The sequence below is a fragment of the Fistularia commersonii genome, chromosome 19 (genome assembly GCF_037954325.1).
Source record: "Fistularia commersonii isolate RoL2024-O1a breed Wild chromosome 19, RoL_Fcom_v1.0, whole genome shotgun sequence".
Lineage (NCBI taxonomy): Eukaryota > Metazoa > Chordata > Actinopteri > Syngnathiformes > Fistulariidae > Fistularia > Fistularia commersonii.
Genome location: NC_141302.1, coordinates 12132014 through 12149067, shown reverse-complemented (window position 1 = coordinate 12149067; position 17054 = coordinate 12132014). Strand labels below are relative to the sequence as shown.

General features: G+C 42.5%; 1 long non-coding RNA gene across 1 annotated transcript in view; it reads right to left on the bottom strand.

The window, feature by feature from the left end:
* Nucleotides 1-1473: 1473 nt before the first annotated feature.
* LOC147223734 (uncharacterized) overlaps nucleotides 1474-17054 on the bottom strand; it is a 33592-nt gene continuing 18011 nt past the window's right edge. The window contains exon 3 of the long non-coding RNA XR_015107632.1: nucleotides 1474-1631. This is a non-coding gene — a long non-coding RNA (uncharacterized LOC147223734). The remainder of the gene's footprint in view (nucleotides 1632-17054) is intronic.

The following is a 17054-nucleotide window of genomic DNA, read 5'->3' as shown; positions in this document are numbered from 1 at the left end:
CCCAAGCAAACAGGGGGAGATGATGCAAACCCCACACAGGGAGGCTCCATGCCAGAATCAAACCAAAAACCTACTTGCTGGGAGGTGGAAGCACAAACCACTGCACCAACGTGTTGCCTGAAACATTAAACTGTTGACCAAAGTAAATATGGAGATGTCTACAGTTAAGTCTATGGTTATTTTTCTGGTCACGCAGAACATGAACACTGTAGAAACTATTACTCTTTATGTTGCATGTGTCTTCTGTGTTGTCTGTCTTCATCGGGACGGTTTGTTTTTGAGTGAGATGCCGAAAGTACACCTTGCAGGTGCTTGCATCGAGCTGTTCCCCGCTATGGTCCCTGGCTGTGAGAATGCACAAATTCAACGTTAGTGTAGGATAGTTCCTAGAATTAAATTTGAGCTGAATAGTTCTCAGAACTTTTCCCATAAACGGCTAAACTGTGCTATTTTAGGCAGGAAGCACTAACGTTATGTAAAGTAAACATTTCTATCGGACCCCCTGTATGCCGCAACGTCTGGACAGGTCTGACATCTCAGCATGACTAATCCACTCATCATTTCATCTTCAAAAATCTTAATCAGATTTTGTGGTCTTGCCGCGTTCACCATAATAAAGAACATCAAATCCTTGCACCTTTGAACCATGATAACAATTGCTCATTTGTTGCTGTGGCTGCTGACATTAGCAATGCTAATTTGGCGCTATCCTCCCCTTCGCGGATGAGCCTGACCTCTGATCGGGAATCGCCGTGTCAACATTTCCTCACGTATCAAGTCACTTCCCCTGCACTCCAATTGAGTTGGGAGTATTTACAAACGCTTTGAAAAGACTCGAAGTCTTAATTTTTGCCTAACAAAATGAGAGATCTTATCAATATGCAGTTCGAGAGGAATATTTTGCACAATGCAATCTAGCTCTCTTTAATTACCACATCTTTTGGGTGATTTGAAACAATCAAAACAGAGACAGGCAAAATCTCAAAATGGGAAGACTCGGTGAGCATTCATGTGTACCGTTGTTAGTTAAGGAGACCAGCATCAGTTAAACGTTGTCATGGTGCTATAATTGCATGTGAATAACATCCTGGAGATCTTTGGTGTTTCTGTCTATCTCGGCCATCGTACCCTGTTTTGTTTTGTTTTTATATCCGAGATGAAACAGGTGGTTTAGGATGCTTTTCCCCTCCGATGCATTTGTGGCATCTCCCCCTGACCCCCCCTTTGGTTTCCCCCTCTGTCCCTTCCTCTTTCCCACCTCCCTCTTCCCCCGCCCCGCATTACACACAACAGCTGCCAGTGCCCTTTGGAGGAAAAATGATGCGTGTCCAAAACAACTGATCTCTCTCACTCTCTACTTTTCACCCACCCTCTCTCGCCCAGCTATCTTCTGTGCAGTCACTCACCTACCCTCCTCTATCGACCAGCTTTTTCCTTCCTTCCTTCCCTCGGCGCCTGCTCGATCTTCCTCCCCCATGCAGTTGAAGCGTGTACCGCATTATATTCAGGCAGGCACAGAATTGCGGCGATGGGATATTTCCTGTCTGCCAGGCGTGCACATGTGAAGGTCCCCTGGTTGCCTTCATCAACTTGCCTGACAGATACACTGATAGAGCCCCGGTGCACAAACTCTGTCGAAAACACACATATAGAGACACAAACTAACACGCTCCTACACACGCACACACAGCTTGACAAACATAACCGGTGTGTTCACATGATGAGTGGATTCTTCGATTGAATGACCAGGTCAGAGAGATGAGCCTTTTTCCTGCACTTTCATTTTCAGACAAAAAGTCCTACCACAAACATTGTTTTTGCAAAAAACACAAGCACACATGAACACACACAAACGCACACACATACACACTTATCTGAATCGCACCAGGTGTGAAAGAGAATGCCATTTTAGTGTGACACAGAGGAGAGAGGATGCACTCGAATCTAACCGGCAACGTCAACGGTAGCTATAGTTCTAAGAGGTGAAAGGTACAATCGACATTGTGATGGATAAATGTTTGAGTGTACGTGGGTGCGTGTGTACTTTTGTTGTATCCACCAAGGTGTTTAAAGGGTTTGTTAAGGGTCTTGTTTTATTTTGTCCTCTGCGGCAGTGTGATAGAGGGAATTTCATTATGCAAATCTATGTCTCTCTGCTGATGAGCATGCCCTCAGGCTTCTGTCTCACACACAATGGCAACACATACACACACACACACACACACACTCACGCATATAAATACCCTCATCCATGCTGTCTGTGCCTCCTTCACCCACACACACAGATTCTCAGACACACATATGCAGATACTCGTGAACACATGCGTGACTGTGCCACACAGACAGTCACGCATGTCTGCTGCTGCAAGCACGACAGGGGAGTCTGCATGTGTGTGTGTGTGTGTGTGTGTAATGTCGGGGGATGGGGGTCTAACAGTCTGTGGGGTGACAAAGCATACCCCCGAAATCCCCTTGTACATGGCTGATCATTCAACTCATTAAACTCAAAAATAATATGACTTAAAGATTCCAGCAGCCACACGAACAATTTTTTGAAAATATACCGACATTAAAAGGAATAATAAATAAATACTTTATTCATATTATCATTATTATTAAGAAAACAGCAAAAAAAACTCAGAATACGAGTATGTGAAAGGTCAAAATACACATACACGCACACACACAGAAACAAAAGGAGAGTCCCCCCCCCCATGTGGATGTGACCCGATGACCTTGCTGTCATACATATTGCCCATCTGCCACAGAGAAACACAGAGGGCGGGGACCAGCGGGGGTGGTGGTGGCTGTTGCGGGGTGGGGGGGTGGGGAGGCACAGGGGACGGTGCGCCCAAGCAACTCAGGACAGAACAGAGCGAATAAAGAATGTGCCTTCACGGTAAATTTCGAGCGGAGTTTCGCACAGATGTGCTTGTGTGCGGCGCACCGTGAAGATTTTAGCGGTTTTCCGACCCCCCCCCCCCCGCTCTTCTTTTCTATTCTCCCCCTTCACCCGCTCCCAACAACCTCCTGGACGGGCAAAAAACTTTTTTTTTTTTTTTTTTTTTTTCAGGCGCAAAAATGTTATTCTTGTTAGCCTGAGGCTCATCTATCCAGAACCTCCTTGTCTGCTTTCTCCTTTAAACTGGTGCCGTCTTAGACCTCCTCGGGTAAATAAAGCAAATACTCAGGGTAGCAGGCGGACTACTGTCCTGAATGTAGAACAGATGAGGGACCGGGAGGGAACAAAGACATGGGGGGGAGGGGAGTGAATAAGGGATGGAGGGACACACTGCTTTAAACTGCGCGACTGCGCTGACTCCTAAACTTCATCTAATGGGGTTACATCAACCTCATTCTGCTGTCTTCAAAAAAAAAAAGAGAGAAAAAAAAAACCTCCCTGGAATTAAACCGGCAGCCTTTTTGAATCCAGATTGTTTGTTTTCAGGGTGAGGCCGTATCTCGATTTCAGACGAGGAATGCGTTAATAACAAATCAGTTCGTCAAATTTGACGTAGAAATAATGTTATCGCGCCAGACGGGAATCGCTTAACAAGCCCCGTCGCGGTCGGATAAAAGGGTTCGATCTCAGGCCTGATATTTATTGCCCTCGAAAACACCCCGTTTATACGTTTTATGCCTGTGTTAGATTTCGAGAACTTTTTGATTATAAATGAGGCAAACAGACTTGGCAGGGCTTTGCAGTCCGACCTCCAAATAGAGACGTGTTTGTGGTCGCGAGCTAGGAAGACATTTGATCGTATCTGCAGTTACATCCGACGGTTATAGCTTTTTTATTGCATGTCATATATTGGCATCCACTGCCAATACGACGGTAGTTCCTCTCTGACCACAGCAGCCTGAAAACAGCCTGTTAAACCCGCAATAAAGTTTTATTTTCTCTGCCGACTCTGTTTCATTATTTTATTGTCGAGTTATATTTTCCAAATTAATTCCTCGTTAAGCGGCCGCCGTAACCGCACAAAATATAACATGCTGATGTTTTCGGGCTGAAACGCATATCTAGGATAAGATATAACAGCCACAAGGATAGACAGCAACGAGATACTTTTTCTCAAGTATCGTATTTGAGGTATTTGCACTTCACTTTATTTCACTACTTTGAGCAGCAGCTTCGTTCCACGAAGAGAAATACGAAAAAAAAATCTACTCAGTATTATAATGACAGTTGTAATTACTAGATTATGACATTCATCCACTTGCTTTGCAGTCAAAACCACGGATCTAAATAATTTGTGGATTACGAATACTTCAATAGTTCGGATGAAGTGACATTAGTAGTGTATTTTGAGCTGAGAAAGTATTTCTTTTTTAATTGTTTTCATACATACCCCTGGAACAGCTGGGAAATGCTTCAGCAGAAGGCTGGTACAGACTCTCTCTCTCGCTCTCTATCACACACATACACACACACACACACACACACACACACACACAGACACACACACACACACAGATACACGTTCACCACCATCAAAGTCTGTAATTCCATTTCATAAACATTAGAAGTGTGTGTGTGTGAGCGCTTATTTGCCACAAACATTTAATTTGTCCATCCGATTTTGTTGAAATGAGTTGAGCCCCTCGGCCCGAAAGCCTTGCGAATCTTTTACGCGTCTTGGAATCGACCTCTAAATCTGTTATTTTTCAGTTTGTTCTCACTCAGAGTAAGCTTTTGGCAAAATGTAGCACATTCTAACCACCATGTTCAGCCATAACCGTCTCTTTCCTGGGACCAAATACAAAGTACTAAGCTTTATACTCCTTTATTTACGATGGGATCAGAACGATTGATCATGTACCTAACAATAAATCTTCGATATTTCACTAAAAAAGTCTTTCAAGAACTTAAATTTAAATACCTGATAATTGTAAGCATCTTGCTGTATGTCTAGAATTAGATACAGAACATGAAGATAGAGTTCATGAAGGTAAAAATCTGGGGAAAACAGACACTTGGTGTTCAGTGGACAGCAAATTGTATATATGTTACATCAGCTGTTCACCAGTAAAATCCAATAAATATGTTATTACAACAGTACTACAATCAAATAATTATTGCAGTTGTTTTTGTTTACTTAGTATTTTTGGAATCTAAGCCACTTTGTGTTACTTTAACCGCAGCAAAGGCTCCGGACATGATGATGGAGAATGATGTGTGGAGGAGGGGGACTGAGGGGACAAGGAGGGTGAAATCGGGGAATAAAATGGCTCGGTCTCCTCCCCCGGAAGACGGGGGATGGAGGATGGGGAGGAGGAGAGCCAGGGGCGGGGGTGTGTGAAAGATATCCAGAGGGGACCAACTGTGGTGTCAGACGGGGGCGCTGCCAGCGCACGTCCTGCCAAAACACACACACACACACACACACAAGCGCACACGGACACACTGCCTCAAGCATGGCCTTAAGAGTCTGAACAACTCTGCCAACTGTACCCTCACCCACCCGCCCCTTTGCACCCTCCCACTTTCCCCGAAGACCCAATCTGGAATGGGTCGACAGCAACGGCTCCGATGCCAAGCCTGCCCTGCTGCCGGCTCCACTCCTGTTTAATTCACTGGTTCTGGACACAAAAGAGCTACGTGCTGAGAGGTTGGGATGTTGTCTGAGGCTCGGAATTGTCTGAGCAATATCTATATTCCTTTTCGAAAATCAATCTGCGTTTTTCTCAAAATGCCGCCGGCGGCGAGTTGAGAAGTGATTGTTTTCCATGGGCGAGCGTTATCTTTGGGTGAACCTGTGTGTATACACCCTTGATTTATTCGCTCCCAGGGGTGGAGTGGAGGTTCATCACTGTGGCTGTGGATTTAAATTCCACTCGCAACCTTTGTTGCGTGTCAGCCACTCTTTCATTCTCCCCTGTCTGTATCCAATGAATGCTCAGAATGCCTAAAAAAAAATTGTTAAAAATCCCATAATGCATCTTAAATCCAGCTCGCAGCCCAACCCCCGCCTCTAAATGACAGTAACCCTTAACCCCCTTAATTCTCTAATCATGTTTATGTAAATTATATTTGTGTGTAATATGTGTACATAATGAAAGCTATTATCACCTATGGGACCAACAGTGCGTACACACACACACACACAAAAACACAAACACACACACACACACATACACACACACACACACACACATATATATATATGTATATATATGGTAGTTTCTCTATCTCAGAGAAGCATATGGAGTTTGCAGATGTGTTCTTTTTATTTTTTCACTTTTCCAACAAGCTACCATCCCTAAATCTGATTATGTAAAGACTGTAACCTGGGGTGCCGTGTAGACTCATAATCCAAGATGGATGAGCATATAAATCATACTCCAAGTGATTTAAATAAACTATCCCAACTTGCGACTAACTCACTGTAACATTTTCAGAGGGGTAGTTTTGAAGGCGCTGCGAGGTGTGTTGCAGAGATATAATCCAGGTAATAGTAAATAAAAGATAAACAGTGGCTGGCGGAGATGGCAGAAAGCAGGGACGACAGTTGAAATGATTTAGAAAAGGGATCGAGATTACATGATTGTTTATATAGATTATACTCAAATGACAGTAAAAGTAGACGAAGAATCATTAGTCCATTAATCTTTAATCAGCAAATATAGAATACCTGATTCGAGGATTCTTTTGTTTTCAAGAACTGAGTCAGAGTAAAACAAACAAAAAAAACTATGTGTATAAATGATCAAGCCTCTGATCACGTCACTGACTAATTTATAAAAAATTGAACTGATAAATACATTGATGACGGAAATTATATATATTGGGGTTTATAATTGAATTTTGCTATCAAACAGTAAATCTACCTGTCAGGCCCATTGATTTGGGGATGTCTGAAGCCTCATCACTATACTACTATACTATACTATAATATACACTATAACTATACTTTCCTTTTCTTTTTCACTATTTTTGGGCTTAGTATTAGCAAGTGGGACAAATAAAGCATGTCCTTTGATAACAATAATAAAGTATTTATAATAATGATCAAAAAAAAGATTTTACTGCAACAAAACAATGATAATTACTGGGCAGCACGGCGGCACTTCAGCCTCTCAGCATGAAGGACCCTTTTTTCGGTTCTGACATGACACCTTTCCGTGTGGAGTTTGTAGGTTAATCAGAAAAAAATTGGAAAATTTCCCCAAATGACTGAGTGAACGGTTTTCTGTCTGTATATGTGGCCCTGCGATTGACTGGGATTGGCTAGGCTATGCTCCAGCGTCCCCCAGGATCCTGAGTGCAGGATAAGCAGCAGACAATGGATGGATAATAACAATAAAAGTAATAATAATCAAGTCAAATGTAATTTATGTAGCGCAAATCACAACTAATACCAATACTAAAAAAAAAAAAGATAGGGTGGTGCTGTTGGTTTCCGAGATTGGGGCCTAGGTGGTGTTTACATGGTCGTCCTCCCACTCCAAATCATAAACATGCAGTGGGTTGATAAGATCAAATGAGTAAATGAACAGTAAATTTTCTCACTATATAGTGGCAAAATAATTCATCAAGCAGTTTATTAGTAAATGTGACAGAAACTTATTGGCTCACTGAATAAATGTGAAGCTACAAAAAAAAAAACGGTGACTCTGCACGTACTCCATATTATCTCAGTGCTGGTAACTATTAGGACTTAGATTTATGAATTTTACATATCTGTGTTGTTGTGATTACAAGGAGTGACTCATTGTCAACATCTCAACAACATAAATTAACCTTGAAAATCAGTAGATGTGAACTTTACAATGAAGCCAGTCATCTCGTCGCAGGGATTTTTAACCGCCGGCATCATTAATTCTGTGTGACTACGTCTCTTCCCGAAAGTGTTTGTGTTCTTTGATTTAAACAACAACCACTCAACCTATTCTTTCTTAAAACTTGGCTCATGCACTGCTGAGGGTTTAATGAAGTGCAGTGTCAAATTTAAAGTAATTTGAAGGAGACATTTGGGAGAACCAGAAAAAAAAGATGCTCATTGGCTTGACTCTTAAAGAAGCCTCTGTCTGAGTTAATATGCTAGCGCAAGGCGCTAAATATCCGCCACTTGTTTTGTTTGTTTGCATTTCCTGACCCAGGAGGAACTGGACGGACGGACCATGTAAGACTGAGAAAAATATTACTTCCTGCAAGCTCTGAATTCTATTATCCGGAAGAAGAATCACCACCCAAACACACGTCATGCAAACAAGATGCACACATACACACACGCGCACACGGAAATGCAGGTGCGCACAGTACCACTTTGATCACATATTTCTTGTAGTTATTGTAATGGGCAGATACTGCTATTTTTATATATAGCGAGTAAACACATACTGCGCCGTCTCCTGCTGGCACCTATGTTATTTTTTTTTGCTGTTTTATTATCTCCTCTATGTTTTTATTGTCAATTTTACTGTCGTATTATTCTTTTTATGGTTACGCCGGATGAAGAGATGTCACCACAATTTTGTCGCATGAATGTATAATAACAGTAAAGTGCTCTCTCTATCCATCTTTTTATGATTATTATTCCATTTGTTATTTTGCAGACAGAGACTACTTTAAGGCCCAATGACAGTGGCAGATTGCGACGTCGTTTGAGCCTTTTCCCAGGAAAACAGCAGCAATCATCTAAAGTGCAGGAATATTTTTTACAGAGAGTCAACAATATGGTGCTGCATAAGTTCTTCTACTTGGAAATGGAATCCAAGTTGGAAGCAGGCTTCAAAGTAGTGCCAGGGAGACACTGGAATTCTGCAAATGGGACTTGGGCTGAAGTTAAATAATAACCTCCAAGACTGGACAGTAAAGCCAAGAATTTTTTTTGTAAAAGATTTTGATGTTAAGATGTAAGCTGGGGATATTAACAAGTTGCACATGTGGGAAATATAAAGCTCAACACAAGTCCTAACATCTGTCAACTTGACATCCTAATTTAACTTTTCCTGAAGCTGAGAGTTTGGTCTTCTGACATTGCAACCTCAATTTAAAATAAATTTCCCTGTATTGGCAACACTTGGTGCGGTGTCCATTCACCCCATTTTCAGTTTGTTGAAGAAAATGCATCAAAAAAGGACGAAAGAAAAGAACTTCTCAAATAAAATGAATAGCTTTGTTCATTGACTAATGCTAAAGAGGAAGGGGGTCAAATCCACTGAGCAGCAGAATATTTGAAAATGTCTTCTGATTGAACAATCAGACATGTCTGGAGCGTTCAAGAGAATGTTAACTTTCCTGAATTTACACAACGGAGGCGCTTCTGAAGGAAAAATAGTAACACAGTGCTAAACGTTACTGAAAACTTTGAAGATGGACAGAAAAGGTCTGAGAATTATCAAGAATCTGTACCGGCAAACCGCTGCCATTGGGTGCTAGAACAAGCGCAGGCAGGCAGTCAGTGACGATAAGGAGAGAAGCCGGACAGGGATGTAACTCATCAACAGATTTGTTCTCCCTACACAGCAAACATATCCTACAGGAATTTGAGAGGACCGCCTTGAATCGGCATTATAGAGCAACATCCTCCAATATGCTGATGACACAGCGGTCACTGCCACAACTGAGAAAGAACTGCAAATACTGTTTGACATCACTGATGAATAGAGTGAAAAGGCAGAACTGGGGCTCAACATCCAAAAAACTGTAATTACGGTAATCTCTAAGAGGCAAAATGCAAACTCAAAAATGACACCTTAAAAAAAGTCAAACGCTTCAAATATCTTGTCTCTAACATTGACGATTGAAAGTCCATCAATGGGATAAAAATACGAAAAGCGTAGGCAAAGCTGTCTTTCACGGACCTCTCAAAAATCCTTTAAAACCAATAATCAAGTGGTAAGTGTCACATCAGTCCCGTCACAAAATTCGGCAGTGTTACTTGGAGCAACGGCCAGATGGCTGTGAAAACCATCTATGTAGTAGAAATCGAGTACCTAAAAAGATGCAAAGAATATCTTACTCTGAGACAGACAAAGAGGGAAGCTCTTTGATTACCTGAATAACTGTCTACAGGGAACACAAACCAGCATCCTGCACATTGTGAGCTACAGAAACAGATATCAGGCCTCTAGCCATGGCAATTAGAAGAAGGAAAATGCTTGCTAACCTTGTATTTTCATGACGTCATCTTTGTGCCTCGAGCGCCACCTTTTGCTTATCCTGGATTAGCTTTTTTTTTTTTTTAAATTAGGGGTTAAAATGTGATGCGCATGGTTGAAAACCCAATCAGGCGGTAGCGACATCTACATGTATGCTGGGCACTAAAAAGCAACACAGCGATCTGACAAACCAAGGTCGAATGAAGGGTTTTTAACAAAAATGCTCCTCAGCTTCTGTGTGGGTTTTCTCAGGATCCTTTGGTTTCCAGTGCTATCACTCCTCTGTCAGGCCTCCTGATCGTGACACTATTTAAACAACCCATAACAGCTCCCCGGTTGCCTCCGTCTGGCTGCCTGCTACTCTGTAGAGGGCACCTGGAACGCAGCGGAGGAATTTGCTTGTAATCTGTACAATGATAATAAAGATATTTTGTTTTTCTTCCAACGCCACAGTCTAACTGATACCTGAGAAAATGCATCGCAGCTGAGCGGGGATGGACAAACTGTCACCAGTCAAACTTTTTCATCAAGATAACATTTGGTGCTGTTATAAGAAGGTTCTGAAATCACAGATCAAATTCGACCCGTTCACTGGAGGCTTAGGTCGGAGTTATATACATTTCACAGTTTAAACAAGACTACAATTTATTTATAGGAATAACAGACAAGTAATCAAAAAATAATCACACAAACGTGCACGTATGTTCTTATCTCTCCCTCTTGATAATTCCATAATCCTTTAATTGCGAGAAAATAAACAACGATAATGGGAAAGCAAACATGAGGCGGGTCCAGCATTTTTCTGCACATTCCAACATACAGTACATTGGATATTTCAAAACAATACAGCGTAGAGTAAATAACTTTGACTATCTCTTCAAGGTTTTTATTAGAAAGGGAGAATGCAGAGTACTTATCTATATGTGCGACTGCTCCGATTCATAAACACCTCAGGTGCGCATTCAATGAAAAATATATAGCATGGGAGCATTGGGAATGAACTTGCAGATGCTGCTCTATTTTAATTTTAAAATATATGCATTTTGATGTCTCAGGAGAAACATAAACAAAATCCAAACCCTTTACCCCCCAGCCAACCTGACTGCGGGCCGGCCACGCCACGATTTACTAAATAAACTCCATCCCTTTTCGCCTGTAAACGATTTCCTATTATAAACACATGTTGGAGATGAATCACTCTTTAGTTCAACTCTGAGAGAGGACATTTCAGACAAGTTACCCCTCCTGTTTTCCATTTGACTGTTTAATTGTCTCAGTGCTGTCAACAGACTATCAAGGTAATTAGCCATGACTGCACGACAACACAATCAGACAGACAGGAATGAACTGCAGCCTCCGAACACGATACCCGGAGAGGGAACGGGTGGGAACGACTTAATGTGGGCACACGTATGTGCACGCGCTTGCGCGCGCACACACACACACACACACACACGCATATACACACACACAGGGCGATGCACACATCCGGGCATGGCTGTACCCTGATACACAGCGCCTCTCGTGAGCAGTCATTACCGTACCCGAGTACATAGTTCCATGCCACACATTATATTTCCTCCGCCAACCATAACCCTCCACCCACCTCCTCCTTAATCCGTCTACCTCCTTACAACTCTCTCTCTTCAACACACACACACACACACACAAAAAAAAACCCCAAACCTCATTTCCTCTGCGCCTCCAGCTATAGGAGCAGTGTTAATTGCGAGAAGGTGGGGAGTGAGCAAGAGTGTGTGTTTTTGTGTGTGTCTGTGTGTCAGGGACAGGAGCTTTTATAGGTGTGTTTAAGCCTTTGCAACTGTATGTGTGTGTTTCCATATGTGTGCTGCTTTCTTTTAAGTGTGTCCTCCTCTCCTATGCCAGTCTGGGCATGGCTCCAGGGTTTCCTGCGCCACCTGGGCATCTGTGAGTCCCAGTGTCTGTCATTGGGTACCATCCCAGCTGGAGTGTATGCGTGCTGGTGCATGTGTGTGTGTGTTTAGCCACTCACGCTTGTCAGCCGAGGAGGGACCGCCCTTGATGAGCCTTTAGCGTCAGGCAAAAACACCATTGTCTTATCCCCATTTAGCTGCAGGGGGTTTGCACACACACACACACATACAGGCACAATAACGGTCCTGGTGTACATCTGGTTCCCATCTCATCTCCTCTTCTTGACACGCTGAGCGAATTCCTCGCCACAAAAAAAGACACAAGAAACCAAGATGGCATAAAGAAGATTTGATTAAACAGCCACCATTAAGTAACCAATGAAGCTCACTGTGCCTTTTTTCCCTTCGACTATCCATAGACCATTAGCTGTCCGGGCCACGGCGTACCCCGACTCCAAGGTCATCTACCTCCACTGAGCAGAGCCAATATTAGATTAGCTTTATAGCACTATGTGAGATGATGTTGACTCAGGAGAGGCCATTGTCTCTGCCCTCCTGAAACAACTACTTTTACATCAATGAATTATGTTATTTACTTAAAATTTAATGGGAAAGATAACGCGACGTGTCGTGAGGAAGGGTAAACCCGGTCCAAGCCTACACTCTATTTTCATTATTTCATGCCAGTTCGATGGTCTATATTCACCAAGTATCAAGATGATGCGAAAAAAAATAAAGATTAAGAATTAAAAGTGTCTTTTTTCCCCACAATGTGTTGATTATTGCGTATTAGAAATTCCAAACATAAACATTTAACACCATCTGGTGCAAAACCAACTGAAGAGTGGAAACAAGTTATCTAACAGCCATATCAGTTAATAGAGATACATATCATATGAATTTGAATAATTTGACAATACGTTGTATAAGAGGGCCTTTTTTTTCCCCACATAGATTATAAACATTTTACCACATAACGAGTTGCTTATTGCGGAAGTTTTTACAGTCATAAAACCGGTGCTTTATTTAACCCAGATGGGCTCACGAGTCAGACGTGCGCTCACCAAAATGGCCACGATGTGGCCATATCACCGCAGGGGGCGGCGCAGTCAGCACGGCACCTACCCTTTACATGTCTATGAAAGATAAGGATAACAGCTGACGGAGGAAATTGGTAGGGAAGTTAATGTTTAAAATAAGTGATGAGGTGTCAGACTTACATGATGGAGTATTAATATTGATGTCAGCACGGGCGGGCATTAGTAACAGAGACAAAGTTGGAGGACAACAGCAGCGAAAAGGGCAGACGGGAAATAAAAGTGTAATGAAAGGACGTCCTTGGTCGTGTCTGTTGGTGAAATGATGCATTCTCTCCGGATGACTATGAGGAAACTGTGCCAAAGCTTTGCTGCTGAAAACCCTTTTAAGAGGTATTCAGGTAAGGGTCAACAGCTTACTGTGTACAGAAACACTTCAGGGTTGAAACAATACACCCAGCCCCGATACAATAAGAATCCTAGCCTCCGGCACCCCCCCTCCCCCCCCACACACACACAAACACACACACTCTATGTTTCCTGCCCGCTGTAGCCCCAAGGTTGAAACTGTAAACCTAATCACTCAGTTCACAGTGGAGACAACACTCCCGCAATGCCAAAATGATCTTGGCTTTTTTTTTTGCGTGTTTGTATGCTACTGCATAGGTGTGCACACAAAGGTTACATGTCCTGTTTGAACACACAATAACGGGAACGCGTGACAGCCCAATTAATTATTTTCTTGATTTTATGGCGCTTATTTTGATGACAGTGGTCTGGTGCGGTGGAGCATCAAAGTAAACAGCTGGCGAATGTTCTTTAATACTTACGATTCGATTAAACTTGCCATGAGTGTGTGTGCATGTGTGTGTGTATGTGTGCATGCCATCAGCTCAGGCTGTACATGTGAGGCAGCACTGGTTCCCTGGGTGTTACTGGGTAACAGGGTATTTCATTTCACTCAGCCGTCTCATAATTACAAATGTATTTATATTTTCAAAAAGAATAATTTCAAAATTATATTTGCTTTTGTCTTAGATTTTTTTAGTTTAATTATAAATGCCATTTCTAGATAGATTAAAACAATTCACGTTGAAATAACTGAGGTAATAACTCCAATTAGTCACAAAAATGATATTACTACCTTTTCACCAGTCCAACCAATTGCTTTTAAAACTAAAATAGCCAAATGAATAAAATAAAAAACAATTATATTTGAAAACCAAATTTGTTTTGAATATCCTTTCTTTCAAATAATATACCAATTTTAAGTTTCTAAAACAAAAAAATGGATAAACAGCAAAACATAATTGTCAAATCTGCCGCCTTTAAATATTTTGCAGTCTCTTCATTGCTATCATAATTTATCATTTATAAATCAAGTGCATCGGTTATCGCCTTCAACTCACAGCATGAAGGACCCTGATTTAATTCCCACAGGGGACCTCGCTGTGTGGAGTTTGCATGTTCTCTCCGGTGTCCTCTGGTTTCCTCCCACAATCCAAAATCATGCAAGGGATTAATTGGAAACATTTCCCTAATGTGGGTGAATGAGAGAGTGGCTGGAGTGGAACGGTTATTGTCTCTATATGTGGTTTTGCGATTGACTGGCAAGCCGGATAGGCTCCAGCATCCCTGCAACCCTTGGTGTAAGATAAGCAGTAGATAATAGATGAATGGATGCATGGGTGTGTTTTGGCAGAAGGGATAAAGAGGTGGGGGGAAAGGGGTCAAACCCTGTCTATCACAACAGGTGCGGAGACAAATACCTGGAGTTTGTCTATAAAACTATTCCTATTAAGATTGCAGATAGAACTGCCTGCACAGATTGCAGCGATGGGCTGTTTGGATTCCGATTGTCCATGTAAGCATTGATGTTAACAGCAGGCCGTGCACGGACCCGCAGACTGCAGCCGAACTGGATCCACCAACTGTGTGGGAGTGGACGGACCACCGTGGTTTAAACAAGATCATTGCACACCATTTAGATCTGCAACCTGCCCTCAGCCAAGGAACCTGATCTGCGTGGAGTGCTTCTAAACCACATCATGTTTGTTATGGTTTCACCCGACCACCCCCTCATTGTTTGTTCAACATTTAATCCATTAATATTTCTCCATCACACTCTCTCTTTCTCTCTCTCTCTCATAAATTCGAGGTGAATAATCTGGCTGCCATGGGTTACATAGGTTATGACTGTTGAAAAGAACCTCTGAAGCTTATGCTCCTGTTCCTACAAAAGGTGGTCAGAGGAGAAAAGTGGTGGCAGTCATGCATAGATAAGGCTCTGTGATTTGTGTGTGCATGTGAGGATGTGTGTATGCACGTAAGCATGTGTGCATGTGTGTGTGTTTAGGGCAAGGCTGCTGAGAAGTTATTAAAAGTGCTGAATAATACTGATACTAAACCAACTTGGTTTCTCAATTCAGTCAAGTAAAGAGCCCCCCCCACACACACACACCTAGATGAGGACATGATGCATTTGCATGTACATGCCTATGTGTGTGTGTGTGTTTGCACATGTGTAATAGTTTTAGGAAGCCAGCGGGGGGGCCATTGAGGCTGATCTGCAGACCCTACCAAATGCCATTTGGGGCAAGGAAAAAAACAGCCTTGGTGCTAAAGTGAATGGGCTGTTACATTACAACACCCGCCCAGACTACGCCTATGACTTGGCACGTCAGCATTGAGTGTGTGTGTGTGTAGCAGCTATAGATCAGAAATGCATGGAAATGATGATGGAAATGGTTGGAGGTGACAAAATGCCATCATGTACTGTGTATGAGGGAGAGAGAAGAAGCAGAAGAAAGGAAAGTGCTACTTCTCAAACCAGCTATTGTGTAAAGCTTTCGTCTGCAAAGGCATTCTATTTGCACATAATCAAGCCAGTGGATGTATGAGAGCATGGCCACATAAACAAAAATAAATGTCATGACCTTCAAAGGCCCTATTTCTGTTAGTGAAATATAAATGGCAATATCTTCCTAGGAGTAGATACTCCCATATCAGATGCCTGGAGTGTTTCCAGCATTATCAATTGTTCAATATATAATATCAATCTATAATCTGTATATTGATGTGTGACCCATTGTAGGTGTACTTTTTTGCAGGGATAAAAGTGTCATTCTAAAATAACCCCCTTTGACCAAAGACTTAGGCAACGATCTATCACTTGTTGTTGTTGTTTTGCTGTCTATAATTACCCTTTTCACACTGGAGAAGAAACAAAAGTCTCGTAATGTGACCATCACAAATTGTTTTTGGCCTTTGTCGTAAGCTCCCTGCGCACAAATCCAAATAAAAAATTTCAGACCATCTGTAATATAATCGTCACTTAAAAACAGCAGTGTGAGAATGCTGGGACGAGTGCGGTGGTTGAAAACAATTGCCCTATAAATGCCTTGCTGTTGCTTCTGAGACCCGCAGTCCTCAGAATGGACTGCATGGAGAGATGGAATCCATCCAAGAACAGGGAGCCTTTTTTGTGGGTTTGGATACTTATTAAACGCGTAAGCCTCCATCCACGGAGAGTACATTACAGCAGATACCGTAGCAACAACGGTTTTATAGTGCAGACATATGGCCGATGTGCAAAATCTAAATAAATAGTGCAATGAGAGTTATAAACAGTCACTCATTATCTATCCGGCTTATCCGTGCAAGCAGGGCTGCAGGGTGGGGGGCTGGAGCCAATCTCAGCAGTCATTTGGCCGGAGGCGGGCTACACCCAGTTGCCAATCGATCACAGAGCCAATTTAGAGACATACAACCATTCACAGCTACGGACAATTTAGAGTCATCAGTGCTCTTGCTGCATGTTTTTGGGCCGCGGGAGGAAACTGGAGAACCTGGAGAGAACCCATGCAGGCACGGCGAGAATATAAAAAGACCACACAGAAACCCCGGGTCACGCACGGGTTTCAAACTGGGAACCGTCTTTCTCACCACTCCGCCACTGTGCCACCCGCCCTGAGAAATAAATGTCCGTCCGCAAAGACAACAGAGACCGAGATAC